Raw genomic sequence first — 23,828 nt, 5'->3', positions numbered from 1 at the left:
CACGCCTGCCCGTCCAGGTCCAGCCCAAATTACCCCACTCACCCGCCCGTCATCCCCAAACCCGACCCATCCCCAAATAACTAATAACACAAAACAAGCGACCCTAGACCTAAATCCCGAAGACCCGAAAGTGGCGCATAGTACTGTTCAATCGTCTCTCTCGCCCAAACCAAGCCCCAATTCAGTCCAAATTCAGGCGAGTGAATCCAAACTTGCATCACGCGTCTCTCAGTTCTCTCCTCATGCCATAGGTGTAACGGTTTCTGACACCAATCCCCCCCCCACCCCTTCACTTGCCCAATTTTGAACCATATCGCGTGATTGGAAGGTTCTGGAGGACAATCATTGGATGAGTGTGAGGCGTTGGATTGATTTCATTCAATCCGAGCCCCACATTCATCAGGTGCTCGTTTTCAAAAAGGACCGAATCCGATTTTGTAAAGGGGGATGATTCTGAGGGATTTTCTTTTGGAGAAGCAGAGGTCACTTGGGAAATAGGGTTCTAAGAAAGCATCTTTTTCTTTTTGATTCATTTTGAAACCATCTTAGTTTAATTCTAGTTACAATAGAAAAATACAAAAAAAATCATTTTCGTTTTTTTAATCTGAGCCCCTTTGTTCTCTTCATCTTGAAGTTCAGAAATTTTCATTTTTCATGATGATTTTGGATTGAGCTCGAAGGCTGAGTTCATTTTCTGGATTTCATTTTGAGTTAATGGAAGTCGACTGAGTGTTGTTCATTTGGAGCTGCTCGAACGCTGTTCGTTTAGCTGCTGATTCGTGAGTTCATTGCAATCTCTGTTTGGACTCGCTTCCTTTGAGAATCGTTGTAATTGTTAAATTGCATTAATCGAAAGTTCATTTTTAGGTTCACTTCCAAACTCCCCTATTTTTCTATTTTGTGTGAGCTGAAATATCTTGTTTGTTTGAATCGATTTCTGGATACCTGAGATGTAAAAATTAACATCACTGAACAATTTTGGGATGTTTGGTTGAGCTTTGAGTTGGTTTTCTGAGTTTGAACATGTTTGTTTGAGTGGTTCTGCTGTTTTTTTTATGGAAATGTGAATACAAAAGGAGACCGATTTGGAGTGTTGTTGACTGAGAATTTGATTCATGGGTTGTGACCTAAAGTTGTAATAAAGAGATATTGCAAGTTCAGTTCCTTAACATGTTTCTGTCCAGTTTGATGCGCTTCTGAGTAGCTTCAGCTGCAATTTCTGCTAGTTTGAGTTATAGTTTTGTTGTATCCAGTTGATGTAGGATTTGTTGGTTATCTTTTGCTTCAACGTGAGTTTATTTAAGTCTTTATGCTCGTCGTCTTCTATTGTTTGGATTAAATTCCGTGAGGTGATTGGATCTGGGTAGGTTACATATGAAATCTAACGTAAATTCCGTCAAAAACAGGTTGGCTCTTAGATTGAGTTGTTTTCTTTGTTGTTTAGAGCTTTGTGCTAAAGGTGATATGGCATGGATGAGGTTCTATATGACATCCCTCCCCTCCCGTAAGTAGCAGTTTGATTGGTTTCTCCTGCTTGGATGATTGAGTGATACTGTCTAGCCTCATTTCTCTAGATAATACTGTATTGACAATGCATTTTAAATGGCATTTTGTTCTTGCTGCTCTGCGTGATCATTATAGAGGTAGAAGAGCTCCGATGTATGGAAAGATCAACTTGTTTTATACCGTTAGAGAAATCTTTTGAAGGTGTTCCATTTCTGGATTCTTTTTTTGTGTGAAAATTTTTGTATTGAGTATGGTTTGATTCAAAGAAAACTGTTTCTTCTTAAGCTTGCTAAACCATTCCTTGGATTTGGTGAAGTTATGGTTTTCACTTGATTATCTTCGTGTTTTCTTGCCTGCACAGTTTTATTTGAGAGCAATTCCCCCTTCTTACCTGCCTGATGTTTCTCATCTTGTCCTTCAGAGTCTTTAAGATATCTGTCTGCTTCTTTCCTTTCTGTCCAAGTTTTATCCACTTTGCAATCAATAAGTTCTTGAAACACAATATCGATTGAAGGCATTCTTGATGTTGGTGGCATTTTTGGCTTATGAATAATGTACTATATTATGACAATTCAGAGAGTTAGCTTCACAACAAATGGAAAGTTACTAGAATACCAAATCCTACTCATTTATACGGATGCATGTTTGTTCGACTTTACTGTGTCTAATTGTTATCATGTTTGATCTTAATGTTTTCTCCCAATATTTTGATTTATTTAGCTTGGTATTCTATTGTTTTATCTGGATGCTTATTCATCTAGCTTCATTGAACGGCATGAGCGTTTATTCCCGGGATTGTGGCTCACTTAGATTCAAGAACGTCGTAGTATGCTTTAGGCACATAAATAAATTATCACAACTACGGGCACGGTTCCCATGACGTAGTTGTGACACCTAATTTCAAATTAGTTTTAATATGAATATCCATAATTCATTTAGTTGAATAGTTTTGAGGCGTGTCATTAATACATTTGAATCATATAATCTATGGTCCTCATATTTTATAACTTAGTTACTAAAATGAATCTCGTAGTATTCTTTAGGCGCGTAACTGAATTATTACAACTACGAGTACGGTTCCCGCGACGTGGTTGTGATAAAATATACAAATTTTTTCTATTAAAATAATTTGAGGTGTGACATAAACAAATAAAATCCATAACATATGGCCCTCACAAAATTGGTTTAGAAAATGTTTTTGCACTCTCGTAGTTTACTTTAGGCGCATTTGATTAAATAATTATCACAGCTACGGGTATGGTTCCCGTAATGTAGTTGTGATGCTTAATTTCTAAAATTCAGGGGTACATTTATGTGATCCGGCCACATTTAATCTTATTAACAAAATTAACATGTTGTAGATCGTGGGTACGGTTCCCGTGATGATTCGCAATATGTCACACTAATTATTAAAAGTGGTTTAAAAAGAATAAAATGCACATAGGGTTCAAAGATATTTTTTTTAAAAATCAAATAAATAGGCCAATAATAACAGTTGAGCGACCGTGCTAAAACCACGGAACCCGGGAATGCCTAACACCTTCTCCCGGGTTAACAGAATTCCTTACCCGGATTTCTGTGTTTCGCGGACTATAAAACAGAGTCAATCTTTTCCTCGATTCGGGATTTAAATAGGTGACTTGGGACACCATAAATTATCTCAAGTGGCGACTCTGATCTTAAATAATAATCATGTTTTGCTTGTCACTTAAATTTATAAAACTCCCTGATACCCCTGCGGGATAGTAAAAAGGGAGGTGTGACAGGTTTGAATAAGTGTTCAGGGGGTTTATGCAATAGTTCAAGCCTTTTTTTTTACTATGTGGTTAATGCATATAAAGTTAGTTAAATGAGTCATTTGTAATTGTGCCATGTTTCAATCTGAATGGAATTTTTATTTAGTTCGTTCACCTCTTGGGTATGCAGCTGTAAATATGCTATTCGTTTGTTAGGTAGTTGAAATTGGTAGTTGTTGCCATTGGGCCTGAATGACGGGGTAAGGCCATAATGAGGCTTGGAAATGCCTCTTTCCGCTTGGGCTTGATTTTGAGTTCAATGGCTCGTAGGGGTTATATATTTTAAATAACATGATAGGTTTCCCCTGGGCCCAATAGTACAAGGGGTTTTTAAAAGCATGTATCAATATCTAATACCTTAGCGTTAATCCATAGCCTGTCATTACCTCGCATTAGTTTCAAGAATTACGAATCTCGTAGTTTAAGTTAGGCACATAATTAATTATTACAATTACGGGTACGATTCTCGTGACGTCTTTGTGATACCCAATTTCAAATTAGATTAAAGTAAGAGCATCTTTAGTTTGCCACCTAAAAAGAATATTACAAATCTTTCCCTTTAAAAATAATTTGAGGCGCGCTATACGCAAACAAAATCCACAACCTATGGCCCTCATGTGTTATAATTTATATATTAAAAATAAACTTCGTAGTTTGCTTTAGGCGCATTAATTATATAATTATCATGGCTACTACTAAATCGGAGGGTATATTTTATGTGAAACGGTTCTAATTTCCAATAAGGTTAAATAGAACGTGTCGTGACTCACAGGTGCATTTAATGTAGCGTGGCTTACGATGTGTTTTAAATAACCTTGAAATAATTCCTTAAATAAATAAAAGCAGTATTAAAGTTGAAAAATGCACAGAGGTTTAAAAGTGCTTTAAAATCAGATAATTAGGCCAACAATAATAGTTGAGTGACCGTGCTAGAACCACAGAACCCGGGAATGCCTAACACCTTATCCCGAGTTAATAGAATTCCTTACTCGGATTTTTGTGTTCGCGGACTATAAAACAGAGTCAATCTTTCCTCGATTTGGTATTTTATACCGGTGACTTGGGACACCATAAATTTTTCCAAGTGGTGACTCTGAATCATAAATAAATAATCCCGTTTCGATTGTCACTTAAATTGGAAAAAACTCCTTTATACCCTTTCGGGGGTAGAAAAAGGAGGTGTGACAGGAGGGTCCTCCTCCTTTTACCTTTTTCGCACGCTCTCAAAAGAAAGAGCCTACTGTTCATCTCCTCTAATTTGATCCAACTTTATAGCGCTAGACAGCATTTAGTTTCCAACTTAAAATCAAACAACTGGTATGTTCAAATCATAGCATTGTTTCTATTTTTTTCTCTTAGTTTTAACTTCTTCTTTTTAATTAGGGTTTGATTAATACCCATAAACTTGGCATTGATATTAAAAATTCATGTAGGTAATTGTTATGTATGCCTAATAGGGGGTAGGGTTGTTCATTTTAGCACTTAAATGGCCTAAGTTGTATGCTAGTGAAAACCCTAGGTTACCCGTTTCTTTTTTTGAATTCTGCAGTCGAGACCGTAATTTTGCGGTCAGCATTCTTCTCAAATGTGGAGTTAAAATTGGTTTGAAATACGTGGTCAGTGGAGGAAATTCCACTGACAATGGCCTGCATTATGCGGCCGCGCTTCCTTTTTTGCTGACAACGGATTCTATGGTCAAAAAATTACAAAATTGGGTCCGCAACCGCGTTTATTTTTTTGCAGACAGCGGTGTAGCTTTTGTGGCCGCGCCCAAAATTCCGCTCTCAGCGGTATATCAGATTCAGAGATTGGGTAGTCTGATTCCCAGTATTTTGCGAACGCGGTGCTTTTTCCGCAGTCTACGGTTGCCTTTACGCAGTCACGCTTCTTTTTTCACTGGTAATGGATCCTGATTTTGAGAGGCAGTTTATGCAAGTCCTTTGTTATGCCTTATTTCTAGGTGCAATGTTTTAGTTTCACAAGTAATGCATAACCATATGATTGATACATTATTCTGACTTTGTTTCATGGCTTACTATCTGCAGACAATGGTCCGATCTAGAGGTGTCGGTGATACACAAAAAGGGAGGGTTGAATACTCCTAAGGCAGGGGAAAAGGAGGACAAGGAAGGACCAAATTACCACTAACAGTCCAGAAATCGATAGGGAAGTAGAAGAAAACAATCAAAGTTGCGGACAGAGCAGCATCGCATTCAGAGGGTAGTGAATATGTCCTTTCCCGAGAAGTTTCGGAAGGAGACTCAGTGCTAACACATATGCCCGCGGACTTCCAAGAGAGATTCCAGATACGGGATGAGCCTACACCCTTTGCCTCCCCTACTTCTTCTGCGTCGTCTGATGGTTCAGAGGAAAGTAGTGTGTCTTCAGCATCAGCTTCTCCTCCAGCTACACCTTTAGCCTCACTAGCAAACCTTATTGATGTAGATGTTGAGATCCCTGATGACGGGAGGGGTGGTGACACCCAAACAGGAGGGTTAGAGAGAACAAGGAACCCGGTGGTATGGCAAGAAAGATTTGTGAGTGAAAAAGCCTACCACAAGTTTCGGGAGTGGTGGCCTCAGAGGTCACTTACACATCAAAGGGTTTTCATTGAGCGGGATATGCTACCTCATAACCCAAATATCAAGAGGCAATTCAATGAGAGAGTGGGTTATCAGTTCTTCACAAGCAACTTACCGGATGCCAATAAACACTTGGTCAAGGAGTTTTACACTAATGTCGCCCACATCAAAAAGGGCACATTTTTTACCAAAGTCCGGAACAAGAATATTAAGTTTAATGGCAAGACTCTGAATAATTATGTTGGGTTCAATGATGAGGATGAGTCCTTGTATCTAGAGAAGGTGGCTATGGATGAGTTAGCCCGCCCGTGGTTGGCATCAGTGATTGCTCTCCCGGGGACTACTCTAGTTTGACTAACACCTGGGGTCCCAATCTACAGGAACACTTTGAGCTTCGAGGCGAAGGGTTGGGAAATGTTTGTGTGCAGCCAGTTATACCCCCACTACACATGACAGTGATATGTCGGTCTCACAGACTATTATTGTGGGGGCCATCATGGCGGGGTACCCGATCAACATCAGGAATATTATGTCCAGGGTGACACCAGAGTGGTTAACAAGAATGAGAGCTCATACCCTTTCCCGAACTTCCTTACCATGTACTTAGAGGATCAGGAAGTCGAAGGAAGGGACTTTGACACTAAGGTGAAACCAAAGAGGCCATTATCCTGGTACAGCCTTCAGGGTTTAGACAACCCCAAGTCCAAGGGCAAATCCACCACTTCCACTGGCCAGTCTGAAGATCCAGGGGTGGTGGCCACTTTCCGAGCCTCCCACTGCCATACCGCATCCTCCTTCTGGACCATCTACTTATATGCCTTCTTCGGTGCCTTCTTTATCAGCATACCCTCTGACTGCACTGAGGGTTAACCAGACTCTGTCCAGCATCAACAACTAGATGCAGGCAGCTACATTAAAGTTATTTGTCTTATCCAGCACAGTGACAGCTCAGTCAGTTCCAGCACAGCCTAAGGTGCCTGCTTCTGTGGAAGAATCACTAAAAATGCTTCTGGATAACCAGAAGCTGATCATGGCCACTTTGGAAGCACAAGGAAAAGCTATCATGGACCTGACCAAACAATCAAAGAAAATGAAGAAGACTCGAGCTTCAAAGGAGTCGGTAAAGCTGCTGAGGAAGGAGGTGATAAAGATTAGATCAGCTGGAGACATCCCATTGGACCTACTATTGGAAGAGCTAGCTCTAGCAGCTCAAGCAGCACAGGCACCAGAGCAGGAGGCTGACAGAGAGCCCATGAGGAGAGGGGTGATTCCCCATACTGAGGACTTAGAGATTGAGCTGGAGGACCCCCGGGGAGGTGACTCGGGCCAGCCACAGGACCCAGCCAGTGACCCCATGCAGACAGAGAAAACATAGGGAGTTTTCTTTACTCTCTAACCCCTCTTTGATCTTATTTTTGCTTTTAGCATTGAGGACAATGCTAGTTTTTATTTGGGGGGTCCTATTTTGATTTGATGACTGGAATGTAATTATGATACTTATTTTTCTTTATAGTTATTTTTCACTTTTGGTATGTATATAACTTTACCGTTTATTTTTTACTTTTCGCTATTTTTCAATTTCGGTATGTATATAAAGTTACCTTTCCATGTATATATTCATTCCCCATTTATGTATATTCGTCTCAATCCCCTATTGTACATATTCAGTTTACTTTACATATTTTACTTTATAACTTCTTTTGCAATTTTCCTTAATAGCATAGCTTCTTATTTCATTTAGTTGTTTCTTTTTTACAATTTGTAGCTTCTTATTTTTACAAGTTTTCGTGATCAATAATCCCTTGATTTTCTTAATGCCACAGTTCTTTCCAAAGATAAAATTTGTATGAATCGGGTGGCTCTTCCCGATGATGGACGGCATGACAACTTTCTTAAGAGTTTGAGTCTGTTTTCTTTATGTTTTTGTGTAAATAATAATAAAGAATAAAAGTGTCTCAGGCAAAGCTTCACTTGGGACTAGCACATTTACCTTTGACCTTATGGTTAGAAACAAGTTCATTTGAAAAGAATGGTGCTAGTTTTGACCTTTAGACTTTTGTGTTGACTAAACAATCACCGAGTGGTTTTTCGGGACCATTTATGTTGCTCAATCTTAGCTAAGGTTGTTGTGTCCCTCGACTCTATTCTCTTTAGCAATCCGACAGCTTGTGAGGTGAGGTATTGATTTGCAAGTCCAAGTCTCGTGCCAATAAGTCTAGAACTTGCCCTGAATGTTTGCCTAGGCGAAATAGTGTAACTCTACTTGAGAAATGATTATAGGAACTCCTTTATCCAAATTGAAACTTCAAAGCATCCATATCCCACCAAATATGATATCTCTAGTCAACCTCGTTGAGCCATAGCCCTTGTTCTTTCAATAACCATGATACAAGCCTTTATCCATTCTAAGATGACCCTCTCTTGGCATCTGATCTTTCCTTAGCACAATTGGAAAAAGCATAAGTTAGAGGGGAAAGACGAGGAATGCAAAAGTGATCAAAGGTAAAAAATAAAGATAAAAGGGTAGGCAAAAAAAAAATAAGAAAGAAAAGCCAAAAAGTCAAAAAAAAAAAGTGAATAATATAGAAAAATAAAGGGATTCAATAAAAACAATGATGAAAGCTTGGAATGATTAGAAAGGAGAAAAATGGTTGTCATGAACAAGAAAGAGTGACAGTATATCTCTCTAGTCCCCTAAGGAAGAAGAAAATGACTCAAAGAGTCAAGAAAGTGTGAGCCGAAATGGGTAAATGAAGAGCTTAAGGAAAGGTGAAACCTTCATAGACCGATATATCCTATCGTGAACCAAAAGCCTTCATTACATTCCCGCAAAATTCCTATATGATTTTGAGTTGAGTGAGCTTACATTAGTGGTGATTCACATGAGGGGCAAGCTTGTGGTACTTAGAGCCAGACTTGTGACCTTCCTTCGAGAAAGAAGAGTGTATTTTCCACAATCCTTGTTCTGAGTGCTATAATCTAAAGTGAGATTTGCTTATGGAGAGTAAAGAAGAAAGAGTTTAGGTTCCACAGCGACCTACGTAGTAGAGCGAGCTTCCTTGATGAATTAAGTCAACTCTTGATGCTCTTGTGTCTCACTAGAGCCATGGTGCTAAAAAGGTTGTGTGTTGTTGATAATACATTTGTGTTGAGGGTAATCGTTAGTCCCAATTGATGCTTGTTGAAGTCACCATAGAGCAGCTGAAATTCTTCTTTCTTTTACCTTGTAGAGGTGGGAATTACTTTGTTTGCTTGAGGACAAGCAAAAGCTTAAGTTTGGGGAGTTGATAACTATAGATTTTAGCCTATCTTATGCCCTCTTTTGCTTAGGTTTTGGATAAAAAAATGTGTAAAAGTATTCCCGAAAATTGACTTATTGTGCTTGTTTGCAGGATTTGGTCAAAGTGAGGCAAGAAAGCCATAACCAACTCATGAAGGATTTAAAATTGCACAAGTTCAAAGCTGAGATAAAAGTGCTGACTGCGAAAGAAAAGAGCGACCGCGGAAGGTCCACTGTTGGGGCGGCCATAATTACGCTGTCAGCGGAATTAAGATTCAGAGAAGGTATTTTTGGGTACAACAGATACCGCTGACCGCGATGAAATAGCACGGCAGTGGAAGACCTAAAATGGTCACGGTGCAAATTCTGCTGAGAGCGTCAATCAAAGTTCAGAGACCTTGAAAACCAAGCCTAAATGAGAAACGTGGTCCGCATATAAATTGTGGGGCCGTAGTTGATGCTAACGCTTATGCTCCTAGAGAAATCAAGTCCAGACCAAGCACAAAAGATAAGAAACTCGGTCCACGCCTTCTTTTGCATGGCCGCGGAAGTCTAAGCGCTGAGGCGCTCAGTATTACGCTGACAGCGAAACCTCCGTAGGGGTATTTTTGTCCAGTAATTTTAGTTGTGTATAAATAGATCTTTTTTACATTTTTAGGGTATCTTTTGTAGCAGGGAGCTCGTGAACAGCCTTACTTTACCACTTTGAGTAATTTTAGAGTAGCTTTAGCTTATATTCTTATAGTTTATTCTTGTAATCAACTTTTATGGCTTATATTTCATCTTCATCTTTGATTTCTACCTTGATTATGAGTAGCTAAACCAATTAGCTAGGGTTGTGACCCAACCCTAGTGTGTGTATTTAATGGGTCTTCTATCTTAGAGCTTAATTATTTATGGATTAGTGATATTTAGCTTGATTCATGCTTTAATTATAAAATTGGTGGTTGCAAATACTGATTCATGCCTTTATAACTTAGACTCTTCTTGAGAAAGAGGGACTAAGTCTAGGAAAATTAGGCTAACAAGCAATTGGGGTGCACTCAAGAGATTGATAGCCCCAATTAAAGGGTTAAACCTAAAGATAGTAATACCCGACTTGAGCCAATTTTACTTGTATTGTTTGAACACCCAATTGGGCTTGAGAAAACCAATTAAGGCAAAGTCACCCAAACTACTGAGAGGTATAGAGTGAGTAATTTTGTGTAAAGATTATATCACAACCCCAAATATAACAAGTTTGTCCTAAATTTTAGATCACACTAGATACTCGCCTAGGTGTAAGTCACTTTCCTAGTGCTTTTTATCACTTGAGAAAACTTTACAAAAACATTGTACTTAGTTTATTTTCAGCAATCAATAGCATTAAAAGTAGAATAATAACAGATCCAAACATGGTTAGAAGTGCAATTAAAAGCAAAACGCATAGCTAAATTAGATAGAAACTCAACTCCCAACCAATATTAACTCCCTGTGGAAATCGATCCCGACCCTTCGGGTAAAAGCTGCATCGACCACTCTTTGTCATTATATAGTGGTGTAGGGTTGGAGCCGATCACATGTATATCAGGTGACTCCTCTTTTTTTTGAAGTGAGCTCAAGAACCTGGTTCTTAAGGTCTTTGACTTGTCCTTCTAGATCAGCTTGGTCAGATTCAAGTTCTTTGAGATCAAGTTTGACACATGAAAGTTTACTTATTAACTGATTATTTCCAGCACTCATTTTGTCCATTTTACTCATCATGGTCACAATTATGGCCATCAGTTATTTTTTTAGATATAGCATGAATGTTTTATTTCAAGTTAGAGATATTTACCTGATTTATTTCTTCTTCAGTCTCTGATCACTCATGGCCATTATTTTCTATCACTTCTTCTTCTGTTTGGATTTCTTCAATTGTCATCAATGCCGCTTCAATGTTTACATCTCTAAAATTAGCTTCCAAGGTCCTCCATATATCATGGACAGATATGCAAGGGAATATTTCTAGGCAAACTTCTATAGAGCAGGTCATTTGCTTTAGCAATATTTTGGATTAGTTGACAGTCTTCATCATCATATTCCTCTTCTCTCTTGTTACACTTGTTACAGTCACATCCATTTGGTAGGGATGATTGGTCCATGACTGACAATAACCCATAGGTCAAAGACAGTGGCATGAAAGAACGTTTTCATATGCATCTTTCATTCATCATAGTGATGTCCATCAAATAGAGAAGGTCATCCAATGTGCATTCCAAGCTGTAAAGGAGATTATGTCTCCACTATATGATGTTCATTAATTACAGCATAGAGACTTATGGCTTCATCCTCATTTTCTTCCTCTTTATCACTTCCAATGTCCTCATAAGCTGTTAGAAAGGCCTGCATCATTGCTTCAGTGAATCCTTTACTAAGGATTTTTCCTTTGTTGGAACCTTTTTCTCTCATCTTCTCCCTTTTCTCCTTTTTGGCTCATTCTTTCCTCCACTCAATTTCCCACATTGGACAGCCTTGACCATGTGGTCTAGCTTTCTGCACTTATAGCACCCATCATAATTAGTTTTGTCTATTTGCTTAGGCTTACCACTGGTCTCTCTCTTAGATGTATTTTTGGAGTTCTTCATGAACTTCTTGAACTTAGCAAACATTGCAAAGTCAGGATCATCACTATCAGATTCATCTTCCTCGAACGCTTTAACGACTAAGGCCTTATCCCTATTTGGTTCTTCCTTACACAGTTCTATCTTTCTTATTTTATGAGTCTTTAAGTTTCCAACCAACTCATCAAGTGAGATTTGGTCCAGCTCCTTAGCTTCTTGAATAAATGTGACTTTTGATTCCCATGAAGCTGGAAGGATCCTTAGAACTTTGCTAACCAACTCTTTTGAGGTGAACACCTTCCAAGTGACTTTAGTTCATTAGCTATTATGGTAAACCTAGTCATTATCTCCTGGATGGGCTCAGACTTCTTCATGGAGAAGAGCTCATAGTTTCTCATAAGAAATTCTATCATTAATCTCTTCACTTGGTTTGTTCCTTCGTGAGCAGTTTGGAGTGCATTCTAGATCTCATTTGCAATAGAGCAAGCAGATATTCTATTGTACTCATTAGGACCAAGTCCAAAGATAAGGATTTTCTTAGCCTTTGCATTCTTCTCCAACATTCTGAAATCTGCTACCACAAATTTAGAGGGGTCCTTAGGAATTGTTTCATATTGCGTATTTTGTTTAGTAGGAGTTAATGGACCTTGGTTTACTATGGTCCATATTTCATAGTCTTCAGCTGTTAGGAAATCTTCCATTTTTGCTTTCCACCAACTGTAATATTTTTCATTGAACTGAGATAGTCAGGTAGTTGATTGTCCTTCATTAATTCCGGGTGGAGCACTCATTTTGCTTCATATATCTCTCTAGGTGTTAGCCATGTGTGTGAGAGAACCTACTTTGATACTAATTGTTAGTTTGAGTGCCCTTATGAATTACTAAAGAGCTTGGTTCTTTACCGTACTCCTTAAACGTGAAGTAAAATAAGCAGTAAAGTAAAAATAATAATTTTACGTGAAAATTCACCCGGATCAAAAGGTGCAAAAATCACGACCTACTGTGTAGGATTTTCAATTCAACTCCACTAGAACAATGAGCCAAAATGTATCGATTATGAGGCTGTAACTCAATACTCTTCAGTATTCCTACTACGACTATTTGCTTTACAAGTTACTCTAACTTGTAAAGCAAACACTCACTCCAACTCACTAATTGTTTGTGACACTTTGATTACAACTTAATTTCCTAAAACACATTCACCAGACTGACTCAAGAAGAACACAATACTAGTATTCGACTAGAGTGTGTAAAATGCAGTTCTTCAGTCGATGTGTGAAAGGATAGGCTCAGCAGTCCACATGGATAGTATTTAAACTCCTGGACTCCAAGATCTTCTAGGAGTCCTATGTGTAGTTTGCTTCTCGTTTGATAGGACTCCTACTGTTCCACGGGCTCCACCAGTCTTGGGACTCTTGTCTCTCACTTATTTATGTGTATCTTCTTGGTCAACAACCCTTATCATGTGAAGAAGCTTTCTTCCACTAAACTCGGACCTGGGTAACTTTGAGATAAAGTTAGTGTCTTGCAAAGACGTACAATCATCAATCATGGTGAGTTGGTCCTTCACTCTGAGGACTGGTTCTTAGAGCAATTAAGCAACACAGTGGATGACCTGGTTCTTCGAACATTTTATCAGAACAAACTTTGTTAATCATCAAAATCTCAATACTCAATATATCTACTAGATAGGTAGCACGAGGACAAAGCAAACTTTGTGTGTCAGACAAAATTTACGAATAATTGAATAATACTGCGAGAAAAAATTGAGTTAAGTTTAACATATCCAACAAAACTTGTGAGCAATTCGACTAGATATTGACGCTTGAAATGTAACTGTGGTAGTAACTTTTTGTAATATTGTACAAAAATGTTGTATCACTTAGGCAAGGCCACATCCTCCTCGGGTGAAGTGTCTGGTTATGCAATAACAACCCATATCCTAATGGGAACTTTATATAAAATTTAAAATTAAAGGGTTTAGACTTTAAGATCCTAAATTCAATTGTTTTTACATCAACTATGGTACTTTTGGTTCCATCTCATTAATTTGCGGTAGTTAAATTAAGTGATTTGGTGGGCTGCTATTTAAATTTTCTTTATCGTTTAAACCTCTTTGGAAACCTTATACAATATAACTGATGTAGAATACGTGTAACTCTATCTACCAAACACATTGCTACAAGAGAAGAGTTTCATCCTTTTTTTCCTTTATTCCCTTGGTACGGCGCACTAATCAGTATAAACTTTATGCCAATTGCCGGAGTAAAAAGAATTGACTCTTTTAGTGAGCATTCAGCTAACCTGGCCTTTGAAAAAGGTGTTCGACTAAAACGGTTCGACTAAAACGGTTCAAATATACTCTTAATAAGAAAAATGAGGTAATTTGGTCACTTTTTCTGCAGGTTATTAAAGTTTAACTATATTTTAAATTATAATGCCAAAGTATCCACTTGTTCAATTAAATTTACATTTTCGCCCCTAATTAAAATACGAAATACAACTCCAGCAATCTCTTCTGGAGTTTGAAGTCTCAAGAACGTTTCCTGAATTTTGAGTATTTACTAGTGTAAAATTCAGGAACGATTCCTAGAGTTCAAAATAATTGGGTCCAAACCTTTATAGATGAAACAATGTGAAAAGAATTCAAATCTCAGTAATCATTGCCAGAGCTTGAACCTATAAAGATTTGAAATTAAACCTAGTAATTATGTTGGGGTTTGAACCTAAAATAATTATTTTACCTTGGTACCTCTTTTAAACTCAAGGATAATATCTTGTAGTTTCAACTTGTGAAAGTTAGAACTCCATGATTATATCATAGGATTCAAAACAAGGTACCTTTGAGTGAAATAATGTGACAAAGGACTCAGACTCCTCTAAAGATTGCTAGTGTTTGAACATAAAAAAGTTTGAACCTAGTAATCGTTGCTGAGTTTAAACTTATAAAGGGAACGCTAAAAAAATGTTGCTGGATTTTGAACCTATGAAGGTTTGAACTCCAGTACAGTGTACTGGAGTTTTACCTTGAAAGGTTCTAAAGTCTAGTACCGTTTATTTGGAATTACACTTGTAGATTGGAACTCAAATATATTATGCTGGGGTTTTACTTGTAGAATGTATGAAATCCGACACCAATTGTTGGAGTTCTTTCGTATTTTAGAGGTAAAAATTTAAAAATAACCTAATTTACAACGGACAATTGAAAAAGGCCACAATTTTAAAAATAACCGAAAATTGGCCATTTTTCCAAGTAAAGATAAAATCTTAGAAAAAACACTTTAAAATCTGGAAAAAAAAAGTTTGAATTTTTTGCATATGAGATTCCACCATAATGTGTTTGAATTTCAAAATGTGCTGGAGTTCCAACATAATATGCTGAAAGTTCATACGCAGGAACTTCATAATCCAGTATATTATGCTGGAACTTTCCGTATTTCCGCTAAAATAGTGACTATTTTTCGATTATCAATCCGAAAACTAGCTAGCTCATGTTATTTTCACTATTTAAGATAAGGGTTACTTTTGAGCGGCTACTTTGCCAATACAATTATGAAAAGGCGGTCAAACTCTAATGGTCTATCCAAAAAGTAGCTATTATCGGTTTTACTCCTCTTAATATGGTGTGATATTATCTGTTTTAAGCCAAGCCCGTATGAATTTTCTCAAATGCCTCACACCATTAACAATATCCAACTCCTTATAAGTAGCTTGTTTTTTATTTTCTATTTTTCACGTAGGACTTTGTTCATACATACCCATTAGTCTCCCCCTTGAATTAAGTTTCACATGTTCTATCACCTTTCATGGACTAATTTTGAGATTTTTTAATTTCCGTGTCGACTTCGTTCACATAGATCCAACAACAGGAGTGAGCCAATTTCATCCCATCATTAATTTGTCAAAACAACAATAAATGTGATGAACCTATTTTGCAATTAAGAAAAAGAAGAATAAGAAGAAACTCTAAGCAATAGTAAAAAATAAAGCGTCATAACAGCTCATCACTGTAAAATATTATAAAGTACATTAAAATATATTCACAAACACCATATAAAATCATTGTCACCCGAAGAAGAAGAAAAAGAAAACGAAGGAAGAGGAGGAGGAGAAAGGGCCCTAAAATTATTTAAAAAGTAGGTACAAGTTAAAACTTTTTCATAAAGTGGGTATAGATTAAACGGGGGCGACCAAATAGGACGCCCGTGCAATTTTTCCTTTCTATGTCCCCCCTCCCCCACACACGACCCCCAACGACGTTCCGAAAAAGACTTCGTAAATAAATTTAGGTATTTAAAGGCCGAATTAAAAGAGTAAGCCTAGAATATATAGGGTCATGTGACTCGGTGTCCACTGTTTCCTGTACACTACTGCAGCTACCCTTTTTATTTCATGACAAGGTAATCGAACTAACAATAGCGTTGTATATATTGCAACCATTGGATCTAAAATAGTCACTCTGACCGTGTCTTTTGGAACATTGTTCAGATTTAGCAACGTTATTATTGCAACCCTTCATATTCTCGTACATATAAATCCAACATACAATAGCTCCATTATCATATGCAGCTTAAGAATTTTGACCCCACTACATCAAGAAAACGAGTAGTCTAACTCTTCTGAAAATGGGTCCGCCATAAAATCATCCTCTGCTTTCAAGATTTGGAAAGTCCCAAAAAAACACAATAGAATTTGCAGTTCTGGCCACTGCATGTTCTTTTATTTCCTTATGAAGACAGATTTTATTTGCAAATATATACTGTTCTGCCGAGGGGATTAAGTGAACAGCATCTTCTTCAACCAAAATAATCCTTCTTGTACTCAAGTTTTGAGAAACTTTAGGTTGACCCTATGGAGCAATGGGACCACTTTATCATTCCACCTTGGGGTTGGAGATGATTTCAGTATTTTGTGAAAATTTTTATTTTTTGTCTCACACAACTGACACTAGTTGTGTGGGGCCTCTTTTTTGTCGCACAACTGTGTGGGTCCTAGAATTTTGTGGACCCAGATGTATAAGATATGAGTCCACAAATATGTGAAATAAAAAGAGGCAACGGAATAAAATCACTCGTATTTGTATTTTGTGTTTTAAGATTTAAACCTAGTTAACCTAGCTAGTAATTCAGCTTTGAAAAAAGCAACAACCCTAAAAGGAAAAACTGCTACTCTACAATCCTTAAAAAGAAATGTGTTATAATCCTCCTCTTATGTTATAAAATACTACAAACCCTAATACCCCTTCTCATTCAGAAGTGAACCATTACAATTTTATCTCGAGCACAGAGCAAATAGTCCATTATTCTAAGACTAAATGAAAGTCAAGTAGATCTGCTCGCCTCCCAGCAAATAATTGGGCGCTCGACTAATTTATGATTAAAGCATATCTTGCAGGTTCAAACTTTCTTGCAAATCGGTACACAAAATTAGGTAGAAACCTAGGTATTCCTCCAAAATGTAGTATTTGTGTAAAGCTTATGGTTTATGTACTTTCTCAGTCTCATATTAACGGTCGTGATTACTAAAAATAATTTTCTTAAATTATTTTTCATTTAGAAGTTCAAGACAAAATTGATAGTTTTTTTTCTTAATAATATTTGTTCTTGAATATAGAAATAACACATAAATATAATAAATATTTAATGAAGAAAGATTATATCTTAAGATATAAATAAGAATAGAATAGTCCAATCCCTTTTCTAATTAATATTTGTTAAAGGACGCGTAAAAAAAATATGACACATAATGTGAGACCGAAGGAAAATCCACCCTTTAATAGTTCAATTGTCTGGCATGTTAACGAGAAAGAACGGTCTACATAATTCCAACATTGTCCCAAGAGGGTGAAAGTATTTATTTTTATTTTTTCAATTTATCAAAGCGAATATATGTTGGCAATAGTAATATTAGCTCGAAAAGGGGGCATATTATTTTAAAAAAATTTGCAGAATCAACTATAGACAGGGCATAGCAAGACAACAGGAGAAATCTGCTTTTTTTTGTTGCTCGAGGATTTCTTGAACCTGAGGAAAGCGGAAATCTTTCATCTTCTTTTCTTGGAATCTTGTAAGTATTCTTTTTAATTTTTTCCAAGAAACCCAATTGTGGTTCTTTTGGACTCAAAATACATAAATAGGTGATAAAAAAAAAGGTGATATTTTTATATATAGTGTCACAATACTTGGCGTTATACATTAACGTTAACTGTATCGTCAATGTATAGCGCCAAGTATTGTGGCACTATACTGAAAAAGCAGACACGCCCAAGTATAGCGCCTGGTATTTTGGCATTATACCCCTTTTTCCTGGCCCCACCAATAATTCCTGCCTTCAATGATTCAAAAGCGTATAGTGCCAACTTTTTGGGCTATATATATATATATATATATATATATATATATATAAATTCCGGCTAGTCATTCCCTATATAAAGAGGTTAGGATTGTATAGAAATTCATTCAAAAAAAAATTTAACTCTTGTTGAAACGTTTATTGTTGTTAAATTTACCAGCATTTTTTTCATTATGTCTGAAGAGCGTAGAATAAGAGTTTCATTATATTGGGGGTGAGGTTATGATGGAGAATAACTCCATGGGCTACAATTTACCTGTTTAGTGTCATGTTAAATTACCACTTACAATGGAGTACGATAAATTGATATCGTTGTTATGCAAAAAAATGAGTGTGAGGAAACGTTCAGTGATACTTAAAGTAACCGGAAAATATTCGTATTTCGTCACTCCGCAGGGGGTTACTTTTTACTCGGAGTTTAACATCGACGATGATGAAACTTTGAGTGATTTTCTGAGGACTCCGGACGAATGCCGGGAATTTCTTGTAATCACAATGTTGGAGATGTATGTGAAGGTCGAAGACGTTCCAAAAAACGAGGTTGTGCGTAGTACAGATAACCCCCAGTCATCGGGTGGTTATTTTGGAGCAGTTTTTGCCGGACAGGTTTGGATGAAAGAGTTTTCCTTGATTTAAACTTATCACCGCCGGCGAATGAGCAGCGAGAAAATAATTTATACCCTGCTTTTCATAATTCACAAGACGAGTGGTAAACTTCAATTTTCATTTGTGTTAACTATGTATATTTTTGGCGTATTGAATTTGTATTAACGCTTATATATTTAATAGGGAGTACCGGCCGGATATGAATTTTACAAATGGCCCATCCGGTAGTCATCACCTAATTAAAAACGTCCATTATGGAATTTCATCACATTAAAACATGTAAGTGAAGTGATATAGCCATATGGAAAGCATTTGTTAATTCAGTAGCTTATATTTTTGTTGGTTGTGCAGTGAAAACGAGCAAGTTGAACCACCCGTACTCACTCAATTGACCGAAAAGGACGTATTACATCGGGATCTGGCAGATGCAGAGAGTGAGGAACAAAACAGTGATTACGATAACAATGCCGATGAATCCGGAGACGAGACACCCTTTCCTCATGGGGATGGTGATGAGCAGGATGAGGAAGAAGGACCTGATTTGAAGAGAGACCCCCATAGACGAAGAGTGTACGAGTTTGAAGTGTCGTTTCATTCAAGGGAGATTCCTTACATTGATAACTTGCCAACCGTACCGGATGTGGAAGCTCTCACAAGGGATTTTGATAAAATTCGGACAGTAATGTGGGATGAGTCTACACCAACGGTGCTTGCAAAGGGGATGCTTTTTCATGATAAAGCGCGCTTAAGTAGGGCTTGTAAAATGCACAACGTCAAAAAGTGTCATGAGATACAGGTACGTGAGTCAAGTCCGATGGTATACAAAGCTGTTTGCCGCAGGTGGTTTTGGCCATGTAATTGGATGTTGCGTGCGACTAAGAAGAAGACAGGTATGTGGAAATTGGGTAAATTCATTCCCACCCACACATGCGAAATGGACACATTCAACGGGAATCACTTCAACTTGGATATTGACTTGATTTCTCTTGTACTTATTCTGCACCTCGAAGCGTCCATAAGGTATACAATCAAAGAGTGCATTACATCAGTCCACCAGGAATATGGCCATACCATTACGAAAAGAAAGGCATTTCTCGGGCGCAAACGAGCGTTTGAAATTTTCTACGGTAATTGGGATAAGTCATTTGCATCTCTACCAAAGTACATGACCGCACTGCAGCACTTTAACCCCGGGACAGTTGTTGAATGGAAGCTTGAGCAGAGTCCGGGAACACCAGAATACATATTCAATTACGTGTTCTGGGCGTTTAAGCCAGCAATTGATGGTTTTTCGCATTGCCGGCCAGTAATATCCATAGACGAAACTCATGTCTATGGAAAGTACGATATCAAGCTATTGATAGTCATGGCAGTGGATGCTAATGGACAGATATTTCCTCTAGCTTTTGTTGTTTGTGCCAATTAAAACACAAAGACGCGGGCGCTATTTTTGAACCACCTGAAAGAGCACGTTGTCAAACAGCGTTCAGGTATTTGTCTAATATCTTATCGGCATGGTGGTATATTAAGTTCTGTGGAGAACTTGACTGCATAGAAAGAACCTTATGCATACCACAGTTACTGTGTGAGGCACTTGAAGACCAGTTTCCAGAAGGCACATCCCAACAAGGATCTACATGATTTGATGTGGATGGCAGTTACAGACCACCAACAGTATAAATTCTAGAGGCATATGGATTCTATCAGGCAAGAAGATGAGGCAGCCTATTGTTGGTTAATGCGACATGACCTTTAAAAGTGGACGTTGCATGCGGATGGTGGCAGACGATGGGGAATTCTTACTACAAACGTGTCAGAGTCCTTCAACGGGTTATTGAAGTCGGCAAGAGGATAGCCCGTCACAGCCATGGTGCGGATGTCGTTCAAGTAGATGGCGGAGAGGTTTGTTGAATGGACTGCAGCTGCAACGGAATTGATGGAGAGGGGTGTTGAATTGATGGAGAAGGGTGTTGAATTTATGCCAGTGGGTGCTGAGCATTATTGGCCTCCAGAACCATTTAAAATGGTGTGTAACAAGTCTTATTTGCGTAAAAGACAGGTGCAGAAGAGAACGTGTATATGGAACCAAATGGATATTAGTGACACCGTTTATGCGTGCAAATGTGGTATATGCTCGCAAACAGGACACGACCGTAGAAAATATCCTTTGGGTGGCAATAGTAATCAAGCTCGAGGTGGGTGTTCTTCTAGTGTACCTAATTACCCATGAGTTAATGTTGTAATAATTAGTTGTTATGTCTATGTTGCAAGATTTATGAAATAAAATTATGCTTGTTAATTATGATTTGTACTTTCCCATTTTATCTATTTAAATAATAATTTAATAAAATTATCTGTATATTTATTATGTGTGTGTTGTCTTGTCGAACTAAAAAGGCTGACCAGCTGACATAAAGTTGTCTTGTCAACATCATGATATTTAACACGCAAAATATAGCGCCATTAGATAGTGCGTTATGTGTGTGTTGTCTTGTCGAACTGAAAAAGCAGACCAGCTGACATAAAGTTGTCTTGTCTACATCATGATATTTAACACGCAAAATATAGCGCCATTAGATAGTACGTTATGTGTGTGTTGTCTCGCCTATAAATAACGGGCTCATTGTAGTTATTTTGTGTGCTCAAAAGCAAATATTTCATTAAAAGTAAGGTCTTTTTTACTAAAAGCAAATATTTCACAAATGGCTCAACCTCTTCGTCCACCAAAGTACAACTGTGGAAAAGCATGCTTGATGCAAAATTGTTGGGACGGTGGTGAAGTTGGACGCCGCTACTGGCACTATATGAACCAGTTTTACAAGGTTGTCGGCGAACCTATTTGTGATTTTGAGGAATGGGTTGATGAATCATGTTATTAGGAATGTTACAGAGAACAGCTGCAGTTTCTTCATAATATGTGTTTAAGACAACGGAAACATGAAAAAGAAAGCAATAGAATTATTGCAGACTTGAGGGCAAAACTGAAGGAGGTGGGAGAAGAAAAATGGAAAACACAATGGAATTGTGAAGCACAAAAGGAACGTAAAAAAATATAAACTGGAACTTGCGGAGGTGAAGGCTAAACTGAAAGAGGTAGAAGAAGAAAAAGAACAACTGGAAGAACGATATAAGTGGTTGGAGTGGAGAATAAATGGCAACCGGGGCTAAACATTGGCATGTATGTGCTTAGTATATTTTTCATATTTCATGTATTTTTATTATGTTGGCCTGCTATGTTTGTGTTTGTGCTGTAGTAATATTTTTCTTGTTTGTTGTACTAAATTTTATTTTAATTGAAGTGGGAGTTAAGTTTAAGTGCTTGTGTTGTACTAAATTTTATTTAATTGAAGTGGAAGTTAAGTTTAAGTGCTTGTGTTGTTCTAAATTTTATTTTATGAAACTATCAAACGAATGGAGAACTAAAAAAATAATGGGCATATTCGATTAAATATTATTGTTAATGTATACAAAAATATTGTTTACACCATGTCAATGTGTCCCGCATCCGGTGTGTCTCAATGCAGCCGCTGGCCTGAGGCGCATCCCCTCCCGCCGGGGTACGCTATCAGGATCATCATCATCAAGTCGTCTCCTTATAGCCGGATGCGGCGCAGGATGACATGTATCGGTGGTGCTGTCAGCTCAGTAGAAGGATACATAATAATATGAAACTTAGTATAGAAAACTACATAACAATTCACAACAATTTATATTGTCTTACTATCATCGTGTCTAGATCCTGAATGTAGTCATCTGTCGCTGCATCGCATGAAGCCTTAAAAAGGAAATTAATAAAGTTAAAGAAAATAAATAAGTTACAGTTAAAATAAATTCAAATTCAATACTAATAAACTCATACCTGCGTATGTGATGTGGAGTCATAACTCAGTCGGCGCCCACTATAAAAATTTTGGGTCGGTCGATCCTCAATAGTGGTAGACGGGCCTGGGAAGTATCTACCCCAATCCACTCCTTGAATATCCGAGCCCGTGATCAATAATTGACCCGATGGGGTCACCTGCGATGGCACTGGAGTGCGATAAATTCCAAGGTTGTAAGACGGCATGTCCGTCTCATGCATGACACCTGCCATATCAGCAGCAACATCATCAGTATGAGCCTTAACTCCCCTTTACTGGGGACTACCTCCTCTCTGCCCACGACCACGTCGTCCGGCACCACCAGCTCGTCGGTCACCACCAACTCGTGGGATACTACGACCTCGATGGTACTACGCTGGGTCCATATAATCAGCCTTGTGTGCCAAACGCTGATCCGATCAGGCTCGCTACAGTGTCTGGCCAGCCACATCCATGAATCGACGACTATACTCCTGCATGACCACAGGATCGTGGACATGACTCTGCATCTGCTGCCCCATATGATAGATGGTATGCAATCCAATCGCCTGCACAAAGTAAAAAATATAAACTATATATTTGGCACTAAATTACAGGTATATAATTAATAATAACAGAAAATATACCAGGGCCTCGTGTCTCCCGGCGTATGGGACGTACCGACCGTGTGCCTGATGAACTGGGTTCCTGATAAAAAATCGGGAAACAGTGCGATACCATGCCATATAACGTTAGATAGGAAAGTGTTGTGGAGTTGGGGTCAAGTCCCCTCGCATGTCACAAGTACCCAACTGCTCGTTAAGCCATGCCATAAATGTGTCGTCCGCCCTGGATGATCATCCCTCTTATAATGTAAAGCATGCCATGCAGGTGGAGTCGATATATGCTGCGGCAGGCCAAACTGACGAAATACCCGCTCGGAGGCATGATGCTCAACAATATCGAGGCATATGAGAAGGATAGAAGCCCTCCAAATATGTCGGCCGAACGTGCAATACGCTGGCAGGGCAGCTATCACCTCATCGTTGTACGGCGTCCAGATGAACTATCAAATAAGAACACAAACCATTAGTATGCGCAATACTAAGTTAATCTATAACAGGTAAGTTTAGTTAAATATTCACCTGTGTGTCCTCCAGCATATCCAATACATCCATGCAGAGGAGGAGATTATGATGGGCATCATACTCTCGTGCAAGAGTACGACGCATAACCCACCTACAGGCTAGAGGGAGTTGCGAAATTTCTACATTAGCCGGTAGCTG

This window comes from Nicotiana sylvestris, chromosome 2, assembly GCF_000393655.2.
Source record: "Nicotiana sylvestris chromosome 2, ASM39365v2, whole genome shotgun sequence".
NCBI lineage: Eukaryota > Viridiplantae > Streptophyta > Magnoliopsida > Solanales > Solanaceae > Nicotiana > Nicotiana sylvestris.
Note: the sequence above shows the minus strand (reverse complement) of the source record.